At 35.1% G+C, this 23,998-nt stretch overlaps 1 protein-coding gene across 6 annotated transcripts in view; it reads right to left on the bottom strand.

Moving 5' to 3' along the window:
- Nucleotides 1-23,998, bottom strand: part of arhgef7a (Rho guanine nucleotide exchange factor 7a) — a 180,189-nt gene that overhangs the window by 121,588 nt on the left and 34,603 nt on the right. For 5 of the 6 annotated variants that reach the window (XR_015498835.1, XR_015498834.1, XR_015498836.1 and 2 more), the window contains exon 22: nucleotides 21,927-22,123. The gene's annotated coding sequence lies outside the window, so the exon portion shown is untranslated. Of the gene's footprint in view, nucleotides 1-18,704; nucleotides 19,137-21,926; nucleotides 22,124-23,998 lie in introns of those variants that run through there. The other variant, XR_015498837.1, reaches the window with a different exon arrangement.

The raw sequence follows: 23,998 nt of genomic DNA, 5'->3' as shown, positions 1-23,998 counted from the left end.
TTGAATGATGAATTTATACCATTAAAGTCTAACCTTCGGTTTAGAGTGCCAGGTTTTAATAAAGTGAAGTAAAAAAAATAATCTGTACATCAGGTTGTCTTGGAGCTGAATATGTAATTTTTTTTTTTTGTACGTCTTTCTCTGTTTGTAAGGAGTATTTATCATGCTGTTATGCAAGACAAAATTCAGATGCAAGTCTGACAATAAAGTTTTTTTTTTGTATTTTGTATGTATTCGTATATTATGGGAACAGAGTAACATTTTTTCGTTGCAGATTATGATTTTACCCACTTAGAGGATATAAGACATTTTATGCTGTGTCATTTTGTGCTGTTTTCTTTTTCATGTTTGTTTCGAATGATAATTCAACACTGAAATCATGTCACATTTTATTCTTAAGATTTATTGAAAGTAAGCAGCTTTTTAGTATTAAAGGTGCTTAAATTAAAATTGCACATTCATTTCTACTGTAAATCTCCAGTTTGTTTTTCAACAAACCAGATCTCAATGGACTGAACAGAAGAAACAAATAGAAAAAGCTTCCCAAGTTGAAGGAGGCGGAGCCTCTGGGTCACACTTACCCATTATTAATGACCACAGACCAATGGAAGTTCAAAGGTGTTTACCAGCTGACCTTATTGTAAAATGCAGATGTGGGCTCGTTTTTGCGATTACTTCAGAACTTTTGATTCAGTTGCCTATGGGAGAAATGACTCCGAATAATAAACAGTAGAAAACAGTCAAGCTACTTGCTCTTTAAACAAGTATGTTCATGACTCTAGATTAAAAGTACAATAATATAAGAAGAAAAATATCAGTTTGGAACATCAAGCAGCAGAACAAGCAATTTTTTACATCTAAAAATCAATGGAATTGAATGAGACCGGAAGTCTCGAGCCAAAAAGAATCTAATGGCTATAATACAACAAGGTCAATATCAGGGCTATAAGCCATGTCCACTAAAGCACTAACACTAAAAATGTCAGCACTCTATTAAAACACACAGCTTGCACTAGAGAGCATCTTTGTGAGAGTGTGAAACACTTCGGTTGTTATGAGACAGAATACCACCAGTCCTGTAAACTGATTTTACAAATAATTAGTCTACATCTGAAAATGTTTGCACAATGTACAGCAATATAAAATTATCCTCCATTTTTCCCATCACTGTACTTGATGTAGAAACAGTTGGTCTATGTATACTTGTCCTGCCTCTCCTCAACTATGATTGGACAGCTGGCTCAAAGGTGACACTGATGAGCATCAGGTATATATGCATCTAAACTGAGCAAGGCTTAAATTACTTTACAAGTATGTTAACTTTTTCTGCTACAATAACCAAGAACTACCATTCTAATGACAGCTGACATGCAGTTGCAAGATACAAATAAATCTAAAGTGGGTCAGCAGTAGTAGGTCAATAAAGTGTTGCAAAATCTGTTCAGATTTTCAGATATGGCCGCAAAACACTTTTATCATATGCCATAACCTTTCAAAAGATTCAATATCAAGATCACAAAGCCTCATAATGTGGATCAACAAGCTGAACGCTGCATGAGGTTAGTAAGTAGGAGCACAAACATTTTCAAAGAGGGTGCTTGAGGAGGAGGAGGGGGGGGTGAAACATATTTGACTCTGCTTGATTATTTCCATGTCAGAATGACACTGGAAATGACAACTTCACTGGTTGACACTGAGAGATGGACAGCTCTGACGGCACCACAACAGTCAACAGTCGATGAGTTCACCCTCTCCTTTAAAACGAACGTGACTGACAGGAAACACGCAGCAATGATGTTCCATTCTCCGAACTTACAATAGAGCAGAAACAATAGAAAGAAACCACCAGAAAAGAAAGAGGACAAAATTGCCAGAAAACAACTCTAATGTGCTGTGGAAACCAAGGTAAGAGACAAGACAGCACAGAAACAAGGTTACAGCTGATGTTTATTATACATAGAGAAGTCGCTTTCAGCTTGCAGATGCTTGAAAAAGCAGAACCTTAAATAACGGTCATTAGTAGTTCAGTGACCGTGAACAACCTGTATTTCTAAGGACGGGGCAACGAGGTGCTGGGTTCAAACTCTGAGCCGGTCAAGGTGAAACTGTTCCTCATGAGGCAAAGCGCGTTCAGATGAAGGGAGAGATACAGCGTGCTATTGAAAAACAAGGAGAAAGAGAAAGCAATCAGAGAGCAGATGAGTGTGCACCGTGACAGGATCTCCCCAGGGTCAGGAAACAATGTCACCTCCCACACAAAAACACTCCTGGGGTCAGCAGAAAATACACCACGCTGGCCAACATGATGTCTGACTGAAAATACAAGAGCAGGGTGAGAGAGAGAGTGAGTGAAAGTTGAGCACATTGGCAAAGCGTCCTGTGGGGTATAAACATTTCCATGCTGGTTTACAGATTCATGAAAAAGAGACATAAAAAAGAAAAAAGAATTCTTTATCTTGAGGAAGAACTTTCAAGATTTTTTTTTAATTATACCTATCATTATGTATGAGCTACTGCAATAATTAGGAAGTATATATATTTACACTAAACATAAATTTACTTGTATGCTTCTGTAAATGCAAAACCAACTGGTTTATTAAATTGGCTTACTGACTGCACCTAAAATGTAAATGATTTGCTCATGAACTTTTCAGATGTACAAAAGTGTATGAATCTGTATTCATGTACACATATCTTTATTTGTGAATACTGTATTGCTTAATGTATATTTGTTACATTAGTTTAACAATTATTTAATAATTATATGATATCATGGTCACACTTTGCAATGAGGTTTTATTAGTTAATGTTCGTTAATGTATTTACTACAATGAACAATACAGTATTTATATTTTTAATTATTTTAAGGAGCTAAAACAGGCTGTGAAATAGATCAGCTAAAAGCAGGTCTAAAGTCCAGCGCAGAGCACGTTAGTTGTGCACCTTGTTTAAACATTGCTTAAAACAGGCAGGATGCACAGCGATACACAAATATCTTTACAAGTGAAAAAGAATTAAAGGAATAAAATATTATAAAAAATATTACTTTCTACGTAAATATAAAAACCACTATCTGCATGCCTTCCCCTAAGGAGGGCTTTTTTAAGTTTATTCATGACATTTTGCTAATAATAACATTCGTATAATGTTATTATTAGTAGTAGTAGTATTTATTATATGCATATTTATATTTGTTTTATTAAAAACAATCTTATCCTTATCCACGAATGAGAGAAAGAGAAAGTAAAACTAAAAGCTGATTGGAGGAGGCACATTCTATATCCCGCCCGCTGCAGATGCACTGTTTAACTGTTCGCTAGTGAAGCATTCAATTTTTTCACATACAAAGTCTGCCGTGTAAATAGCAAATGCAAAAACAAAAATTTTTTTTTTGCCTAAGACCACCTTTTCCCCTGGAAATTATTATAAGGCCCCCCTTTACATTTAATTTATTATCGCTCAATAAGTTTGCTGTAAGGATTAAAAAAAAAAAGTTGTTTTCAAACAAACGGTATGTTTATTACTATATCTAGATACATTTATGCACAAATAATAGCCCAATGTAAAATATAAAAGCAAAACCTCAGTTGGCCATTTGTAACCAAAAAACATAGGCCTTTGGTGCCTTACGGTCAAAAACTGCACTGGGCTTGTCATGGTATTGGGCATGAGTCATCTGCAAATGTCTTAATAATTTGGATGGCCTCATGCATTCGTTACCAAGAACTTTGACGTAGATATTGCACTGTGGCTGGGTCAGGGACTCTTTGCTTCGAGAACATGAAATAAAACCATAGTTCAGGTAACTATCTAGGTATTTCCTGCATTTCGCGTTTCCAGTATTGCTAGCGCTGTGACCTGAAATGTTTGGAGCTTCCTCGCTTGGTTCATGACTATTAGCCGCTGAAGGCGAATCGGTCTTTTTTGTGGAGGACTAATTATAAATGTGTCCTTTTTTTGGCTAGTCAGGAGATGAAATTAACTAAGGCAACATGATTGTTTTCCTAATTGTCCCCTGTTAAATAATTTTTTTAAAATATGATGTGAACCGCCCACTGAGCTCGCTGAGGTCCCCTTGTGGGTCAGGACTTCCCTGTTGGGAACCACTAGGGAAGAGATTGCATTTTACAGCTGCACTAACTTCTAAATTTTCAGGTAAAGATCCAATATTACAAAAATTTAAGGTAGGGCTGAGCCGATAAATGATTTTCTATTGAATCGCGATCAAATTTATGTCAATAACAATGATAAGCTCTACACTTTTTTACTCTATATTGATCTAAGAGCCAATCACACAGCAGAAATGTGCAACAATGGGAATCTAAAAGTGTGTTGAAATTAGAGATGCACCAAATTTTCGGCTACCAAAAATGTATCGGCCGAAATTATGCAACGCCATTTAATGGACTCCCTTATTGTTGTGGCTTAAGTCATTGCTGTGCAATCTTTTAAATCTGGAAGCAGTTACAACTTAAATTGAAATGTATATCGTTATTGTTCAATTTGGAAAATAATTATCGAGATTGCATTTCTGCCATATCGCCCAGCCCTAATTTAAGGTATGTTAGTTTTTCAAAAATTAGGTGATAATATTAGATAACAATAAGTACAAACTGCATGATTAATATAATATTGACAATATGAATAGACGCAGACCAAATCCACTGAATGTGATGTCAACTGAAAGAAGATAGCATGGGGAACCAACACAGAGCTACTGGTCAAGCTGTCTTGGCAGAGCTGCAAGAGAGGACTGAAGGAAATGGAGATGAAGGAAATGAGAAAGGGTGGAGATGAATAGATGGGACCGGTGAGAACACGGAAAATGAACTTCGGGGCTGGAGAGAAAGAGAGACAGGTGTGCTGAGGAGAATAAAATGACATGATGATGGAGACATGGACTGACGGAGGGAAGCACTAAATAAAAAAGCCATGAAAGGAGAAAAGAGTGATGGCTAGAAAGCTGATTTACATCAAGATGGGCACGACTGTAAATGAGAGGCTCCTCTAGGGATTGTGACTAATTAAAGTGTCCTCTTTTAGAGGGCCCGAGATCAGACTGACAGGCAGCTGTTGGGAAATGCTCAGTGTCAGAGGAAACATCCCATTATGCATTGCTTTCACAGACCATCCAACCCCATCCCTAATTACAGTCTGGCCCAGTCAATGTCACTTAGATTTCGCAAGCGCCAACACTAATGTACCATGCACACATACATTCACACATGTAAACAGCAAAACCTATATACTCTATATGTGCTCTAAAATCAGACCCTTGTCACTCAAGTCTCAGGAAATCAATTTAAAAAGGACCGCAGCTACACCAACACACACCGGCATACAAACACACAGTGTTGTTATGATACGTTATGGTTCTTCATCTCTTTCTGCTGACCTCTGAGCAGTGCAAGTTCAAAAGGACCCACACACAATCTCGCACAATCTAGAAATGCTGAAACTGGAGGGGAATTGGATCACCTCTGCGCTGACCCAACCACGCTGACCTCCAGCTCGCCGTGCCCTCTGGCGTTTCAGGGCATCCAATCCTGACCCCTCGCCGTCACCTCGCTCGCTCCCCTGTCTGGTCTGTGCCCGAATCTCCATAAGATCCTGTCAGATCACATCTAATACACAGCAGCGCTGATGAAGCATCTCCAGCGGCTTCCTAAATGCTCAAATAGGCAGAAAACATCCCATCTCTGGGGCCGCACACTGAAAAGCCATCATACGCACTTGTATTGTCTTTCATCTAAACACATGCTCACACACACACACGCATCTCTTCTTAGTATGCAGCCAACAACATCATCTGCATGCCAACGCAACAATCAATATGCATGAGAGGACTTTAAGATCAGTGTGCTGGCTAATACTTCACCAAGCCTTGTCGTCCTGCTCTGTATTAAGTGGAAATGTTTTGTCAGTTATTTCAGATTATGTTACAAACATATCAGACCACACACACACACACACACACACACACACACACACACACACACACACACACACACATGGAGATATGAATATTCAATAGGCTTAAAGAGGGGTTTTCCTTATATAATAACATATAGATTGATTTGCATAATGCTGCTTCATTTCCATGTTTGAACTGGCAAGGAATAGAATCCTGTCTTTTTTTTCTTTCTTTCTTTCTTTTTACATATACAAAATATTACATATAAACGAAAATCAATCAACAGCATAATGCTGAATACGGCAAAAATGATTGAAACTAGGAGCAAAAAATATAATAATAAGCATTTTATTATAATTTATATATTGCTTACGCTCTTAGAGATAAATAAATGATTTCTAAAATTGTTTATAGATTTTAACTTATGTAGTTATTTGTTTATTGCATTGTTTATTTAAAAAATTGCTAATTACATTTAACTTAAATGTAGCCTGTTATCTACCAATCCAGTTTTTGTGTGTGTTTGTTTTTAGTTTAACAAAACATGTGTGAGCACCTCTGTTCAGCTGAGGATGCCTAAGGCAAGTAACAGATGTTTTCCGCCTATTACTTCAGTTTGCATAAACATTTACAAAATAAGTTACCTATTACTTTACTTTTTCTTTTTTACTCAGCAAAGGTATCACATACTGTCCCTTCCTTCATAAACAATTGTTTGTACCTAAACAAACGAAAAAGACACAATGGGCCCCATCATATATGCAATAAGGCGTAAGATGTGTTTGGAGCAATTTGTTGCTATTTTCAGACCAGCATAACCCTAATTTTCACATTTTGCTCTACATTGTTTAAATAGCAAATCCATTTGTGCCACTTTGTGGACTCATCGATGTTACAGTCTAAAAAGAAGATAGCGTTGCTATTCATGACAATTTGCATTGTATAAAATGATTATTAGCAGTATTATTTATTGTATGCAAATATTTGTTTTTAATAAAAACAGGTTTAGATTTGTCCACCTGTGGGGTTTTGGAGAAGTCTGCATCATTTGGGGCATAAGAATAGGACGTGTGTTTGGATATAACTCTTTTTTTGACCACACTTCATTATTATTGTTTATTTATTCATTTGTTGGAAATTAGAACTGAATTTAGAATTATGTGGTCTAATGGATGTCATCAGTGGAGTGCGTACAACACCGTTTCCTTATTCATGAAAGTAAAGAAGTAAAGTAAAGAGTAAAAGTGAAGTAAAGAGTAGAAGAGGCCAAATGGAAGAGGTTCATTCTTTATCCTCTCGCTACAGATGGTCTGTTTAACTGTTTTATCACTAGTGAAGCATTCAGTTTATCCATTTAATTTTTCCATTTAGCGTCGGTGCGATACAACTGACTCTTAAAGTGAATGGGAGAAAACACCCATAACTCATTAGGAGAATAAGCACAGCCCTGTTGGATCATGCGTCGGGACACAGAGCATATTTTTCTGTCCTTAAAATAGCAAAAGTACATTTGGACATGCCATGGACATGAAGGTGTGAGGAATTTCTCAACTCAAAGAGTGAAGCTTGTTATTTTACATGAGCACTACAACTGTTTGTACCACATTCCTTGAAAAGGTCCGTTATCAAGACTTCAGAAGTGAAGTCCCCAAAAATGATCTGTCACAAGTCTCAGCACCTTTACAGAAACCCCCAACTCTCCAACCCACCAAAAGCTCCATCTGTACTTGCACGCTTGCCTTTAATAATGTGAATGAATAGTGGGCTGGTAATAAAACAGGATAGGTGCAATACGGGGAGATACAGTCACCTCGAGGGTCAGAGCGCTAATATGTTTTCTGCGCTGCTCTACATATTCAACAAACCTCATAAAATGAAAGCGAGATGGAAGATAAAGGGCCGAGCGCAGCCAGTTCAGCATTCATCCCGTCATTAACGCCGGCGCCTTTGAATGCGAGCTTGCGCGCAGAAAGACGGATCCTCTCGAAAAATCTGCTGAAAACTAATTCCATTAAAAAAACAATTACAGAATTGAATCCATGTCCCGCTCTGAGGTCACAACTGCCGCTCACCTCTCCATGGTTACTGTTTGTCTGCGCGTTGAGGTAATTATGGGCTGTTTAGGCGAGACCCCTGTGTTTGTGAAGCAGGCCTCAGTCTCTGCATCTGCATGTTACCACAGCTACCCCTGCGGCTTTGTCTCACCATGACCTGTATAATGAGTGTCACATTAGCAACACAACAAATCAAAACCCACAGCTGTCAGCCATATTGTGTCATCCTCTTTTAATTAATATGATAAGTAATGCTTATTAGACGAGTCTGCTTCTTTATCGCTTTTCAATTTGCGCAAATTTAGGCAAGGCTAGAAAAAAAAAGAGAGAAGGGGAAGCAGGGCTTTGGGAGAAAGAGCGTCAATACACACTGATGTTTTACACCATCCATTACGCTCCACAAACACTCGCTCAGCGCCAGCATTAGCACTCATTCAGAGCCTTCCCTCAATGAAAACTTCCCATTTCCTGCAAATTGGGAATTCTTGTTTTTCATGCGGCAGGAAAAGTTGCTGGAGCTAATCGCGCCTCATTTTTCTGGATGACATCCTGACGCCTTTGAGGAGACGGAAACGTAATCACTGGCCTGTGTCACCTCCACGCTGACACCCCAACCTTTGCTCCTCCAAAAGGAGTGGAGAGCAAACCCCAGCTGACAGCGGCACATGAGCTTATGAGAGACTGTGATTAAGCGAACGCCGCTAATCAATGGAACATTCACTTGGTTTCCTGCACCGCGGCTCATTCCCGACTCGCCCTTAATTGGCCTATTCTCTGCTAAATAAGATGAGTTTGCATCCCACTTCAGCAATTGCCAAAATCACTTGCATCTCTGACTTACACACACACAACATCCCCACACGCACACTCTGAAACATACAAACACATGGATCCAGTACGAAACACCTTCATGGAGAGGACGTTCCTGGGCTGAAGAAAATATAAGTGAAAATAAACTGCACGTTTTCTCTGGAGGTCAAATTGAATTTGATTAGCGTTCAGAAACTGAGGGCCCGCTGGATGAGGCAACGTTTGTGCAAACAATAGCTAGAAAATGTGATCTGAGGTAAGGGCGGAATGAAGTGAAATTAAGGCCTCCTTGAAAATTTGATTTCAGCTGGATGAGCTTTAGATTGTATTTTATTATGGAGTCGACTGTAAATTCTGTTTTAAGCCAAACGCACAACTAAAGCACCACCTACAAACAGAAATGAGAACTGCACAAGTGCACACAGCTTGTAATTTTTACTTTTTTTTTTTCCTCCCATGACCGACCAACAGCTTGCACTTACACTGTTCGGCTCTATTGATTGAATGCAAATATGAAAATAATCCAAATGCAATGACTTTAAAACACATTTTCTATGCTTCTGTGATGAACATGTTGTTTTCTATTTACATTGAAATTCCTTTTGAGGCCAAAAAACTGAAATGTTAATAAAACAGAACTAATAATAACAATATTGAAAAGTTTTTATAACATTTAACAATATGGTATAACCAGGAATAATATTTCCACAGCATTTATTTATTTAAGTTAATGTAGTTTACTAACATTAAGGCCCAATCCCAATTCTACCCCTTAGCCCTTCACCTTCCCAATTCTCTTTAGCTTGAAGGCGTAGAGCTAAGGGCAAGGGGTGAATAGCCCTTCGAACAAAGATTTTTCAGGACCCCATTTGAAACCAAGGGGTACAAAAATTTCCCAGAATACACCAGCCACCAGGCCCGAATTGGCCAATCGGGAGGACCGGGAGAGTTCCTAGTGGGCAGGTCCGTTATTTGGCCGCGAGGGCCGGTGTTTCTAGCTGCTTGCACTCTCAGCAGTAGCATTTTTTATTTATTTGACCATTGACCACTCTTTTTATTCATTATTGTGCCGCAGCTCCGCTCTTCTTATTTATTGTCTCGCGGCCCCATGAGCAAAATGCAGCCTGCAGGGTAATGATGATGTAACTATCATTCCGGCCACACAAGCGCAACAGCACCATTGTGGTCCAGTGGTCAGCACGTTGCGTTGCAACGTCGTCGATCCATGTTCGATCCTTACCTGAGTCATTCTTTTTTTTTTTTCATTTTTATAGTTAAGACATATAAAACTGTAAGGTTGTTGAACATTTGAAGTTCTAAAGCAGCTGTTTTCTTAAAAAAGATGTGATAGTGTGATTAGAAACTGAATTGGAAATGATCTTATTTTAATATAGTCAGTCGTGAACTAAGGTGGGCCGGTCTAATGCTTGAAACTCCAGGGCTGAAAAGGAGTCCCACTCCGGCCCTGCCAGCCACAACAGCAGGATCGTAGAACCCGGTGAGGAGATCCACAAATTAATATTTTTTGTCCTTATTTTAAATTTTTACAAAAAACAAGCACATGTTTTAATAAATTCATAACCGAGTTCGTGTTTTACCATCATGCTTTAAAAAAACCCAGCTAAAATAAAAAACGCTGAATTTCGCAATCTATAATCCCTAATAATAAAATACTAAATAATAATAAATATTAATAAAAACTAAAATAAAATAATAATAAAAACTCCTGTACTGCAGTTCCACAACATTCTGACACTCAAATACCCTGTCAGAAAAGTCTAGTGGCTGGAAATAGGCTTTTTACAGTGTCTGCTATATGTTAATGTTGTTTTTGGTGTGTTCACATAGATGAATATGGCCACTGTGTTAAATGCACAGTATAGTTACAATCTTAATGTCGCAACAGATTGTTATGATAACATGATATATGCCTTCAGTGATTTCCTAAAAATAAATAACTAAAAATAGCACAACTGGAATCCCTACAGCAGTCGCGATCGTCTGATCTCATATGAAGCAAGAAATCGCAGGTGCTGTAGTGCTGTCCCAATTCTTAGGGCTAAATTTTAAAGCCCTACCACCTTCACCATCGGTTTTAAGGGCCAAGGGAAAGGGGAAGGGGTAGGGGTACAAAAATAGAATTGGGATTGAACCCAAGTCATACATTATTTACAAATACAACTTACAATTGTATTAGTTAATGATTCAAATGCTGTGAATCAATCTTTTACCATATTACAGACTACTCATTGTAAGCAGTTGAGAGGTTTGATATCTATTAGCAGCATTTGTGAAAAATTATTTTCACTGAACTGAAAATATTACATAATTTGATCTTTTATAACAAGACAAGTTTGAGTCAGGTCAAAAATGTCAAAAACCCAATAAGTATTTTTTTAATCTTGAAAAACATTAAAAACTATACCTACCACCACTACCACTATTACTACAACAACAACTACCACCACCACCACTGCTACTACTACTACTACTACAACATAAACATCAACAACAACTATTACAACAACATCAACAACAACTACCACTACTACTACAACTACCACCACGACTACTGCTACTATTACTACTACCACGACTACTACTACAACTACAACTATTACAACATCAACTACCACCACTACTACTACTACTACTACTATTACTATAACAACATCAACTACCCAACTACCACTACTACTATTTCTACCACTACTACTATTACAACTACCACCCCAACACTGCTACTACCACTATTACTACAACAACATCAACAGCCACCACTAATAATACTTTTACAACAACTACCACCAGCACCACTACTACTACATCAACTACCCCACTACTACTACTATTACAACAATCACCACCACCGCTACTACTACTAAATTAACTACCACCACTACTACTATTACTACCATTACTACTACTATTACAACAACTATCACCCCACCGCTGCTACTACCACTACCACTACAACAACTAAAAACCACTAATACAACTATTACAACAACTACCACCACCACTACAACAACAACAACATCAATTACCACCACTACTACCATCATTATTACATCAACTACCACCACCACTGCTACCAACAACAACAATAAACAAATTTAACAACAACTGTTATTTAAGAATAATTATTATAATGAGTACACATATTGCCGGAGTAAAGAAAACACTATTAGATGATGGTTACACCACATGACATATTTACAGCTATTAATTTTCAACTTTCCTTTAAAAAGTGCAAAGATTTGGAATAATATACAACAATATAAGGACTAATAATGTTGTTTAATTTCTGAAGATTAGTTTGCGTTCTTTATTAGATTTGTTTGTGATTTTTTCATATTATTATTTTCTTTACATTTATTCCATTATCTTTTTGTAGGTTATACATGTCTTGTATGTTGCTCTTTTCCATCTTATTTTGGTCCGGCTTTCATGATTTAGTTTTTTATTTTGCACTAGGGCTGCACAATATATACCGTTTCAGCATCGATATTGCAATGTGATCATTCGCAATAGTCACATTGCAGGATATGCAATGCTGAGTTTGTATTATAATTTATCATTTGGATGTGTTTTTTTAATGCCTGTAATTGTATAATTACTTTCAGGTATAAGAAATTGTACCATTTGTGACCTTAACTAAGATTAATTATATTGAATTATTTATATTTTTATCATTCAGTTAATGTACATGAATACTGTTAGACTCAAGACATTAAAAACACTTTCAATTTGATCTTTTTCTTGATTATATTTATAGACTGTTATCCATGAAAATATTTACAACACATCCAAATACAGAACTCCCACTGCAGAAACATTACAATCAATCTAACATTATACATTCTTTCCAAATAGACAGACAGAAAGACAGACAGATATTTGGCAGATATTAAGTCATCTGGTGAAATATGATGATTGCAATATATTTTGCAAAATAAAAAAATATTGCAATGTTAGATTTTTCCAATATCGTGCAGCCCTATCTTGCACGGATGATTGTTATATGATAATTTTGTCTGTCTGTCTTTGTTCTTCCATATCTGCAAAAACTATATAAAAAAAAAGAGTTCAATGGTCTTTCAAAATCAATGATACCAATGAACAGAAAAGTCTTTTCTAACAACCATTTAAAACTGTATTTTTCCAATCATCTTTTTTCCTCATCATCAATAATCTTATCCATCATTAACCCTTTGACCAAAACAATCTGATTTAAGACTGAAAAGTTCTCCAGCCTCTTCAACCAAATAAGGACAATTAGCTTCACATCAGCAGAATGTCCACTACATCAATTAAACTCGATGCTGTTTAACCAGTTTGGACATAAACAAACAAATGAAGCCAAAGTCACCAAATCCTGTAAATTGCACTGTCTGTGCCGCAGGGACAGGAATTTAAGTGTCACTCAATTTAAGAGAACAGCACTTGTGTCGAAATAGACGCCATTACAGGCCTCTCCATGTAGCACCATTGACTCAAAGCGTCCTCTCTGACAGGTTTGTGTGTGTGTGTGTGTGTGTGTGTGTGTGTGTGTGTGTGTGTGTGTGTGTGTGTGTGTGTGTGTGTGAATTCGCACTGACAGGTAAGTGATGGCAGCGCACACCTCCCTCTCACTGTCAACAACCCTCAGCATTCAAGAGCACACTAAACACCATTACAGATAAAACACACGTAAATATTAGTGCAGGGAGTGTGTGTATATGTGCTGAGCCAAGCGCACTGAGCTGAAACAAAACACAGACTACCGACTGTACATCCACATCAGTAAAACACCTTGCTTAAATGTTACTGAGCTTAAATAAACAGACACTAAGACGAAAACAGCCAATTTTACTTTTTTATGAAGTGTCTTTTCAGAATAATTTAACGAAAAGCATCTATTATACACCATCAAGTGTTTCTTCTATAGCACTTAAACCATTTGTGTCTTTATATTTCAATTCAAATACATATTTTAAAAGGCTGTTTTGTCAATCTGAGTTTTACCTCCTGTGTTGAGCAATAAATGTTCACTTCAGCAACACTGACAGACAGCAAACCTTATTCTTTTATTCATATCTATATTCTGAAGGTTTTTACTGAGGCGTACGTTGTTCATGCATAAATTGAATGATTGTATACAATACAAAAATATATAAAATGTACATTTTTTATTGACTATTCAAGGTTTTACAAACTATGGAGTGAAAATAACATATTCCTATAATCCCCTTAGTAAAAACCATTCACTCTAATACGCCAAAAAAAGTATGAAATATCACTCATTTGTTTTCCTCGCCACAGCGGAATGAATCCAAAACTATTTCAGCCAAGGGCTGATCTAGGGGTAGGGCAAGAGAGGCACTGGCCCTTGTTTAAATCAGGTCGTGTGTTCGTTTTTTAGACAAATATATTAAAACTGAACAAATTTGATAGTCATGTGCGAGTAGACTAAACATGTCATTCGTTGATCAGAGTTACAAGGTTTATTTTCAGGGATTCCGCTCATAGCTGTCATTTTTGCGTTATTCTAAATGACCATTTTGAGCTGTTATGGCAACAGTAAAAGTGCGCTTCATGGTGAAGTCGATAGCGAAAGCAAATAATTCAAACGGTGCAATAGCACGAGTTGAATAACTTGCCCCCCTCTCTGTAAACTGTGGCCCCACCTTGGCCCCTGCCTTTAAAAATTCCTAGATCCGTCACTGATTCCAGCATAAGTTTTACCCAGCGGATGCCCTTCCAGCCACAATTAGGAATCATCCACACACATTGAATAAACTCAATTTGATTGAGGGCAGGATTTCCATCTAATAAATTTGTTTAGCACCAACTAACAAAAAAAAAACTATTTACACAATTAAAGGCAATTGCGTTGGTCCAACGTGATTTTATCAAATAGTTTAAATATGTTTGTATTTTTATTCAACTTAAACTCAAAAGGTCTGATAATATCATGTATGTCTATTATGTGTCGTACATTTCTATCCTAAATTAACTAAAAGAGCCATTTTTAAGCTTATTTCATGTCTTATAGTTGATTGAGAACTAATTTTACTACATTTATTGGTCACTGAGCAAAGCAACAAACTGCATTTTTGCTAATTAAGCTGCCAACACCCAAAGCATGTATGCATCTGCAAGGTGTATGCATCCCAAAACTCACAGCATTACATGAAACTCTTCTAAATCTTCAAACTAAAGTAAAGATTAAATTCTAACAAGTCTTTCTATTAACCTTAAACACCTAAGAAGATTACTTTCACTGCCAATATTTCTCTCTCTTAATTCAATCCCACACAAAGCTTGCTGGGAACTACAATTCCCCTAACCAGGTAGTTGGACCAACACACTTCCTTCATGTCATCCCAACACAAAACACTTAAGTTAACCTAATGGTTTACAAATTTAAGTGGACTGGACATAAAACAAATAAATTGGGCTAAGAAATGATGAGAATTGTGTTGTTTCTGCTCATTTTAAACAGGCAGTTTGAACAAGCAGCAGCAATCATTTTTTGAGTGCATACGCACTCATTCACACACACACTCATACACTATATACAATTTGGTTAATTCAATTCTGTACTGCATATCTTTGGACTGTGGGGAAAACTGGAGCACCTGAAGAAAAACCCACAAGCATGGAATATTTTAGTGTATACTTTTGTGATAGGATGTGCAAAAATCACTGCATATTCAGACATAAATTTTTGAAAAAATGTTTACAATTAAATTCCTAATGTAATCAATCAGATGGGCGATAACTATTGGCTTTGCTTTTTTTTAGTTTTTACCTATTTACCTGCAGTGTCTCACCTTCAGCAGATCAGGGTCAAACTCTATAGCTAAGTCTCAATAGGCACTGCTCACCAACTAAGCAGATGCTGTCTGAAATCTACATCATATTATCTCTAAACAGAACTAAACATGAACAATTTCAGACTATCTTCCATCGATTTCCTCATTTCATCTATTTGATACGGACTTGCACCTATTCCAAGCTTTTCCAAGCAAGGAAAGAAATTAAATCTGTTAATATTTATAAAAGCGCATATGAACAACATTTGCTGAATTATATCTAATTTCATAAGGCGGAAAGAATATATTATGGTGCATTCAGACAAGTAAAGCAAAGGACATCCAGGCTGACCATCTGTAAAACTTGCCTAATGATCTGATTGTGAACTCTAGGTGGATTTCAGAATGCTTAATTGACTGTACTTTGAATGGCGGATTCAGTGCTAATGTGAATGAACAGAAGACAGACTTTAGTAAGAAAAACACTTACACGGGTGTCAGACCGCTGTAATATTTTCCAGCTGAATAACAAAGCGGAGCAGGTATTAACCAGAAATAGCATGAATGACAGTGGGGGGAAAACATGATTAATATTAACACCTTTGTGTGAGCTCTTATTAAAATGACTGTCCTTGAAAAATAAATAAATTATTGAAAACTCTGAGAATGGCAAAGGCAAGTACCATTCAAAACCAAGTGAGAAATGTACCACTCTTGTTTTCATACTCTTTAATCTAAAAAAAAAAACACTATAATTGAACTCTATCTCTCATCATATGCACACAGATACAAACATGCTTATGTATGTATAAAAGTATATACCAATTTTTTAAAACATCATAAAAGATGTATATTATTGTCATTTTAAAAGACGAAAAATACTAATTAATTCTCATTTAAAATGTTATCATTTGCCATTCTCCTTCAAATGATTTTTTTTCCAACAAGATGTTTTTAATCCATAAAAATGGCATCAAACTTAGTATGATCACTAATTATTTTATGTATTCAGATATGCATTTATATAATACAATTGAGTTTGTTTTGTTTTTAAACATGATTGTCATCCTCAAAAATTTAACATTATTAAGTCAAGTTAAATTCTATTTATTGTATAAATTGCATTGTTTTACAATATCGATAATGTTTATACAATAATGTTTAAATTGATCAAAAAACCAGCCTCTTCGCAAAAAACCCACATCATGTAACAACATGGCTTAGATATGTCAACATATTAGGGCTGAACAATATACCGTTATGGCATCGATATTGCAATGTGATGTCAATTGCTGATTTATATCATTTATAAAATATTTTTTTACAAAAAAAATAAAAAATTTTCAAGCTATTAATACAATGATGACCATGTTATTATAAATTTGACAGTTTAATTTCTGTACTTGAATATTGTAGACTCTCCAGAAAATCATAAAGCATTGTTTATTTAACTTTTATTTTTGATCTGAGTAATTCCATGCAAATGTCAACCTTGCCATGAAAAAAAGTTTTCGACAAAATATCAAAACCGTTTCTGCATTTGTTTTTGTATAAGCAAGTATTTTACAGTGCTTTAAAATTACTCAAAAATGTCTCTGTTAATGTTTTCAAACTATTATATCACACAAGTGCCAATTCCACATCCGTCACATACATAAGCAAGCTTTTTCCTGATAAATGCAAAAATATGTTAAATAAAATCAATAATTTTGGTTCTATAGAGAGCCAACTCTTATCATTTAGATTAGCATTGTATATGTTTAGATTAGCATAGTTTCTATTGGGTAGTGCAGTTTAATTCACAGAATTTCTACAAATTATGTTGTACACTGTAAACTCACAAACTTGTTTCGTCACATCCATAACGCATGTCCATTTTCCTAGTTCAAAATGTGAAAAGCTTCAGAATAATATGGTTCTGCTCCCTTAACTCTGTAGTTAGTTTTTTTGTAAAATATAAACAGATGTTTCAATATAATGTTAACATACACTTTCTCTGTGAATTTATATTTTGAGATTTTACTGGAAATTCCACATCAATAACGCTGGATTTGCTCATCTATCAGATTTTTAATTTATTGTATTTTATGGAGATTCGCTAAATAAAAAAAACTTGATCATCCCATCCCATGTCAGATTTATTCAAAATCATGCAGCCCTAGAACATATCTCCAGTGAATCTGCAATGTAAATATCTCACAGCTTCTTTTTGTAGCCAAAATAGAAGACAAATATACATCTATACTGAGAATATTAAAAACAATTATATATATATATATATATATATATATATATATATATATATATATATATATATATATATATATATATATATATATAGTAAGAACTTGCTAGTAAAAAAATATTAAATCACAAAACAAGGCAATATGAAATATGCGCTTAAAACAGATAATGCAGCAACCCATTGTGCTGCAGCCCCAATGAAAAAGCCACTGCACCTCATCCAATAGCACAAGAGACAAATTAGGCAAGCGATTCCCCCAAACTGGCAAATAATGCTATCAACATCCCATCAGAAAGTCAGCAGACCTCCACTAATTATCCCCCTAAATACAAAAAGACAGACAAAAGGAGATAAATGTGAGCGAGGTAATAGTCGTACATCATCTCCCTTACGTATACACGCTGTCAATAGGCCTTGGCGAGGTCTTGGCGCTAATCACTAGCGCTAGATAAAACTGTGAGGGTTAATGGTCCATACGGCCCTGCGGCACATGAAGGATCAAGATAGCAGGCAGGCCTCTGTATCACTGCCCTCAACAAATCCATCGCTCGCTTGCTCTCTCTCTCCGCAGTGGAGGACGGACGACTTGTTAGGTGGGGGCAATCGATTCAAGCAGAGAGCACTCTTTTACAGCCCAACATTCAGAGCTGCAAAACTTATTGTAAAGTCAGCGGGTGAAAGGGAGGGAGTCTCGCCCTAAAGCGCTCCCTTTTGTAGCCCTGTCACCTTGCTCGCAGATTTATAATGCTCCATTACAAAAGTGTGCATCGAAGCCCTATTCAATTAGCCTATCAAATTCTTTATGGCCAGATTGTGAATGGGTTATCAGGGCTGGAGATAAGAGAATTTACAGAGCTCGTAATGATTCACAACAAAAGGGCTTTGCGCTCGCAATGTGCTCCCTGTGCCTTTATTAAAAAAAACAAATAACCTGTCCTGAATTTAATCAGGCTTAATATGCTTTAAAACACAATCGAGGAACATTGCGTAACTGATAGAGACAAATGTGACCTAATTCATTTACAGAGTATTACAAGTGTGTGTGTGTCATACAATATACTGTAAACTAGGGCTGCAAGATATTGGGAAAAAAAAAACGTACATTGCAATATTTTTATTTCCTGTAGTTTATAGAGATATTTCACCAACTAGCTTGAATAGCTTTATTTTGAAATATTTAATACATTTTTATTGAATGGGAAGATTTTCCCAGTGATGTTTTGCAGCTGGAAGGGCATCCGCTGTGGAAAACATGCTGAATAAGTTGGCGGTTCATTCCACTGTGGCGACCCCTGATTAACGAAGGAACTAAGCTGAAAAGAATGAATGAATGAATGGGAAGATTTAGTAAAGGAGTGCAGCTTCAAAAAATATATTAGACTAATAACCAGCCTAAGCATATACAGTAAAGCAATGGTATAATTGAGTCTAACATGTTTTTAGGTACAGATATAAAATAATCAAACGAACAATAAAGTTGTATAGTTGTATATGTCTTCATTATATACATTATTAAATACAAAAATATTTTTTACAAAAGGCAATAATTCCTTGTGACCAAATGCTTTAAGCTCATTTAAAATGCTTACAATGCTTACGGTCACAGGCCTTAAAACAAACTTTCTAGAGTTTATGGTTAAACTGAAATGACTCCACAATTGTACCTGGTCAACTATGGATTTGCTCTTCAGTGTTTGGGCTTTCAGCAGTGAAAATTAAACCACACTGAACTGAACTTAAGTGAAAACTGGAGTTTCAATCTACTAGAACTTCTATGTTAAGCTGCTTTGACACAATCTACATTGTAAAAGCGCTATAGAAATAAAGATGAATTGAACTGAACTATAATCCTGACTCCACATTACAGATCCTGCAATGTGAATAATGCACATTCACACATTGCAATATCGATGCTACAACGATATATTGTGCAGCCCTACTGTAAACACACAAAAAACACACATGAACTTATATATACAGTTGAAGTCAGAATTATTAGCCCCATTTTTTATTAGCCCCCTTCTGTTTAACGGTGAGAAGATTTTTTCAACACATTTCTAAACACATACAGTATCTCATTTCTGATAAATTATTTATTTTATCTTTGTCATGATGACAGTAAATAATATTTTACTAGTTATTTTTCAAGACACTTCTATTTAGCTTAAAATGACATTTGAAGCCTTAACTAGGTTAATCAGGTTTACTAGGCAGGTAAGGGTAATTAGTTACCCGCTATTGTATAACGATGGTTTGTTCTGTAGACTATCGAAAAAAATTTTGGCTTAAAGGCGCTAATAATTTTGACAAAAAAAAATTAAAATTAAAATCTGCTTTTATTCTAGCCTAAGTAAAACAAATAAGACTTTCTCCAGAAGAAAAAATATTATCAGACATACTGTGAAAATTTCCTGAATCTGTTAAACATTATTTGGGAAATATTGTTTTTTTTTTTTGTTTTTATTAAAGGAGGGCTAATAATTATGACTTGTTGTATTGTAAATATGGTACATTAAAAACTAATTTTATATATTTTATTTTGATATTCAAATGACTATTATTGTTGCTACTATAATTATAAGAGGAAAGATAAGGGAAAGATTTTAATAAAGAGCTTATTCGTTTGAAAAGGATATACTGTATTATAGTATATGAAACACACACATTCATTTATAATTATAATTGGATTTTTTGGTCTTTGTAGTGTATAAAAAGTATCCGAACATACTTTTCAAATGAAACGGAACTATATTCAGTTAAATTCTACTGCATTTATTTGATTTTTTGACATTCAATTAATTTATTAATAATTTCACATAATAATTTACCTAATAATATAAATAATTATTAAACTAATAATGCTGTTATCATGATTATTTATATTATTATTATTGATAATAATGACTATTAGTATTAATAATTATAATTTTCCCAGTGATCGGTTGCTGATAGAAGAGCATTCACTGCATAAAACATATGCTGGGTAAGTTGACAGTTCATTCCACTGTGGCGACCTCTGCTTAATAAAGGGACTAAGTCAAAAAGAAAATGAATAAGTGAATAAATGAATGAATGAATGAATAATAAAAATAGAAAAATCTATTATTATTTTTATAATTAATAACGATAATTATTATTATTTTGTTATTATTATTGATATTGTTTTTATTATTAATAATAATAATTGTTAATATTACTAATATTATGTATTGTTATTAAGTATTATTATTATTATATGCAAATAAATTACTAAAAATTAAGAGTCTATTAATTTGAACAGGTTAATAAATGTTGTGTGTGCATGTATAATATAATGGACACTCAAGGTTATTTATGTATCTATATATGTGTGTCTGTGTATAAATATGTGTGCATGCACATTGCATATACACAAATTTAAATACATAGGCTACCCTACAGGGAAAATCTCTCTAACCTTACAAAAGAATATGCACTGTAGGCTTCTATAATATAAACATATTCATATACATCTGCTCCACATATTCTTATAAAAGCACACACACACACACACACACGCATCAGACCTGCTCTGACATTCATATTCAAACCATAGACCCGCATGTCTCAATTCTGAATGACAAATAGATTGTGACGACTAGAAAATAGCACTCAATTTCCTTTTCACTAATGCAGCCAATACACTGTCCCCTGGATCGATGGAGAAGCGCCGTGAGACGCTGACCATTACTGTGATTGAATCTCCACTTTGACGCTCTAATATGGAAGAGACTGTGCTACTTTAAGTACAGTGCTTCTTTTAGGCCGAGAAGATGGATTAATACAGTCTCTCTCGCTATAAAAGATGGCCCAGCTCTGTATAGCGGATCTGTCTCTGCTAATGCGCATCACATACAAAAATACACCCGCTAAGTAAAGCAGCGAGCTGGCAGTCAGAGCCCATGTCAATTTAAAAAGAAAGTAAAAGCACATACAAACACTCACGTCAAAAAAAAAAAAAACTGTGTGCATGACCTGTGACCCTGTCGGGCTGAAGAAAAAAAATAAATAAAAACAGTGTGCGCAAGTAAAGGAAAGGATAACAGTTATAACAAAATGGAAATGCAAAACGCCTGGAGGTTTACCTGAGAGGGAGTGGTTGACATTTGGACATCTGTCAATCAAGTGTTCAATGGTTGTGGGCATGAGGCTGTTGTCATGGATACGGCTGTAGGTAAAAATGTGCAGCCTGCTGGGTCACTCCTTTGACTGCGCTGTTCGCAGAGGCCCTGCGCCCTCATTCAGGTAGCAGCCAGGGGCAGGTTCCCATGCCAACGCCCATCTATTTGTGAAATGTAAAACCAGGTAGTAAGAAATGACATGATTTTCCTTTCACCTATGTTTGTATGTCACGTACACACTCACACAATGCTTAGCATAACTGAGTACACCCCGTTTTGAAAATAATAATTTTTATATATTTCTCAGTGAATATGGGTAATATATATTGGTGCATTTAAACAAAACAGAAATATTTATTAAAATAATATTTTAGTCACAGAACATCTTTAGAAATGGAAAGTAATACAATTAAATTCATGCAAAATATAGCAAAGAAAATTACAACCTACACATTTAAACTAAATTGTATATTTTTTGTTTCTCGTGATTTTTAAAAAAATTATTTAATATAATTATAAATTTGGGCTACTAATTTTTGAACCATTATTGTAAGTTATTTTGTTAGATAAGCTCTAGATTTGGCTTTAGTACTGACTAATCTAATGTACAAATATTGTATAGCTTCCTCTAGAAAATATTAATATAAATGAGAGATTTGTGGGGTTTATATTCATATATGCTGGGCACTGTGTGTATATATAAAATAACATAGTAATAACTTGACAATTATTGGTTTCTCTGGATTTATTAAGTATTTCTTAGGTAAAGTGGTAATATTTGTATGATTATATATTGTCATTTTATTATATATTGATATATATTAAGCATTATTATTATTATATATTGAGCATTTTTTTAAAAATGACATTTGGTCAGAACAAGAAGTTTGCTTTCTTAACACTTCTAAAGTAAAATATTGGTATGGTATCCTCTAAAATCTAAAAATGAATATAAACATTTAAATATGTAATTTGTTTTCGGTATAAATAAAATAGTCTAGAACACATTAAATATCAAAAGGTGCAATGTTTTGTATATATTCACTTTTAGACAATACAAATATTTTAACTCCAGAAAAGGATTAGTATTTGCTGTAATAACCCTGATTTTCAATGACAACACATTAAAACATTTTTTATTCATCAATTGTGATTCTTTGAAACAAAATGCTCTAAATGACATTTCTATTACAATTTTTGAAGGTTTTTTAACAAACCTTTAGAGAATAAAATGAATTTTACCAAATTTCCCAAAGCCATAACTGATGAATCCAGGGAAACTTCAAATTAGCAATTTGTCTCTTAATTTTTTTCCAAAAAAAATCAATCTCTCCAACAAAGAAGAACTGGGATAGAACATTAACATACAAGCATGAGAGAGATTAATCTATACCGTATGACTCTATTGTGATTCATCTAGCTATACTTTGAGAGCTAATCTTTTAAAGTTAAACATACTAATATCACTATCATGCTCATACATGGTTAAATGATGGAAATGTTTGAAATTCTCCTGATATTCTGTTCATTTATTTAAGGGACAGTGTTTCCTTTGCTAGATTCATTTGTGTGAATATTGATTCAACTTTTGATGTTTAATTGTAAAATAAATGTAATCTTAATTATCCTTAACAAGGACATTTGTGCTCCTGGTAATGTTCGTGGTATTGTTCTGCTGGATAAATAAAAAGAAACAAAGGCCCTGGGTTTGTACCTGAGGTGATTTATAAATTATAGGACATTATTTTCTTCCAACTGGTACATTTTAATAAATCGGTGTTTTAATTGGGTGCTCTGTATTTAAAGTGTGATCGCTATGTGGTTAAAATCAACTTTGGCATTTAGCGAATGAATAATCAAATGTTCACCCTTTTGTCAAGCGACGATCATCGAAGCACTGACAGGTCAGTTTGAGCAGTTTATGCGGTCTTGCGCGCCCTCTAGAGGTTCAATAGAGCTACTGCATATCCCAATTTAAAGGGACAGCTCGCATAAAAATGACAATTCTGTCATCATTTACTCATCCTCCACTTGTT

This window comes from Danio rerio, chromosome 9 (assembly GCF_052040795.2).
Source record: "Danio rerio strain M-AB ecotype USA chromosome 9, GRCz13ab, whole genome shotgun sequence".
NCBI classification, from domain to species: Eukaryota; Metazoa; Chordata; class Actinopteri; order Cypriniformes; family Danionidae; genus Danio; species Danio rerio.
This window is presented reverse-complemented; position numbering and strand designations above follow the sequence as displayed.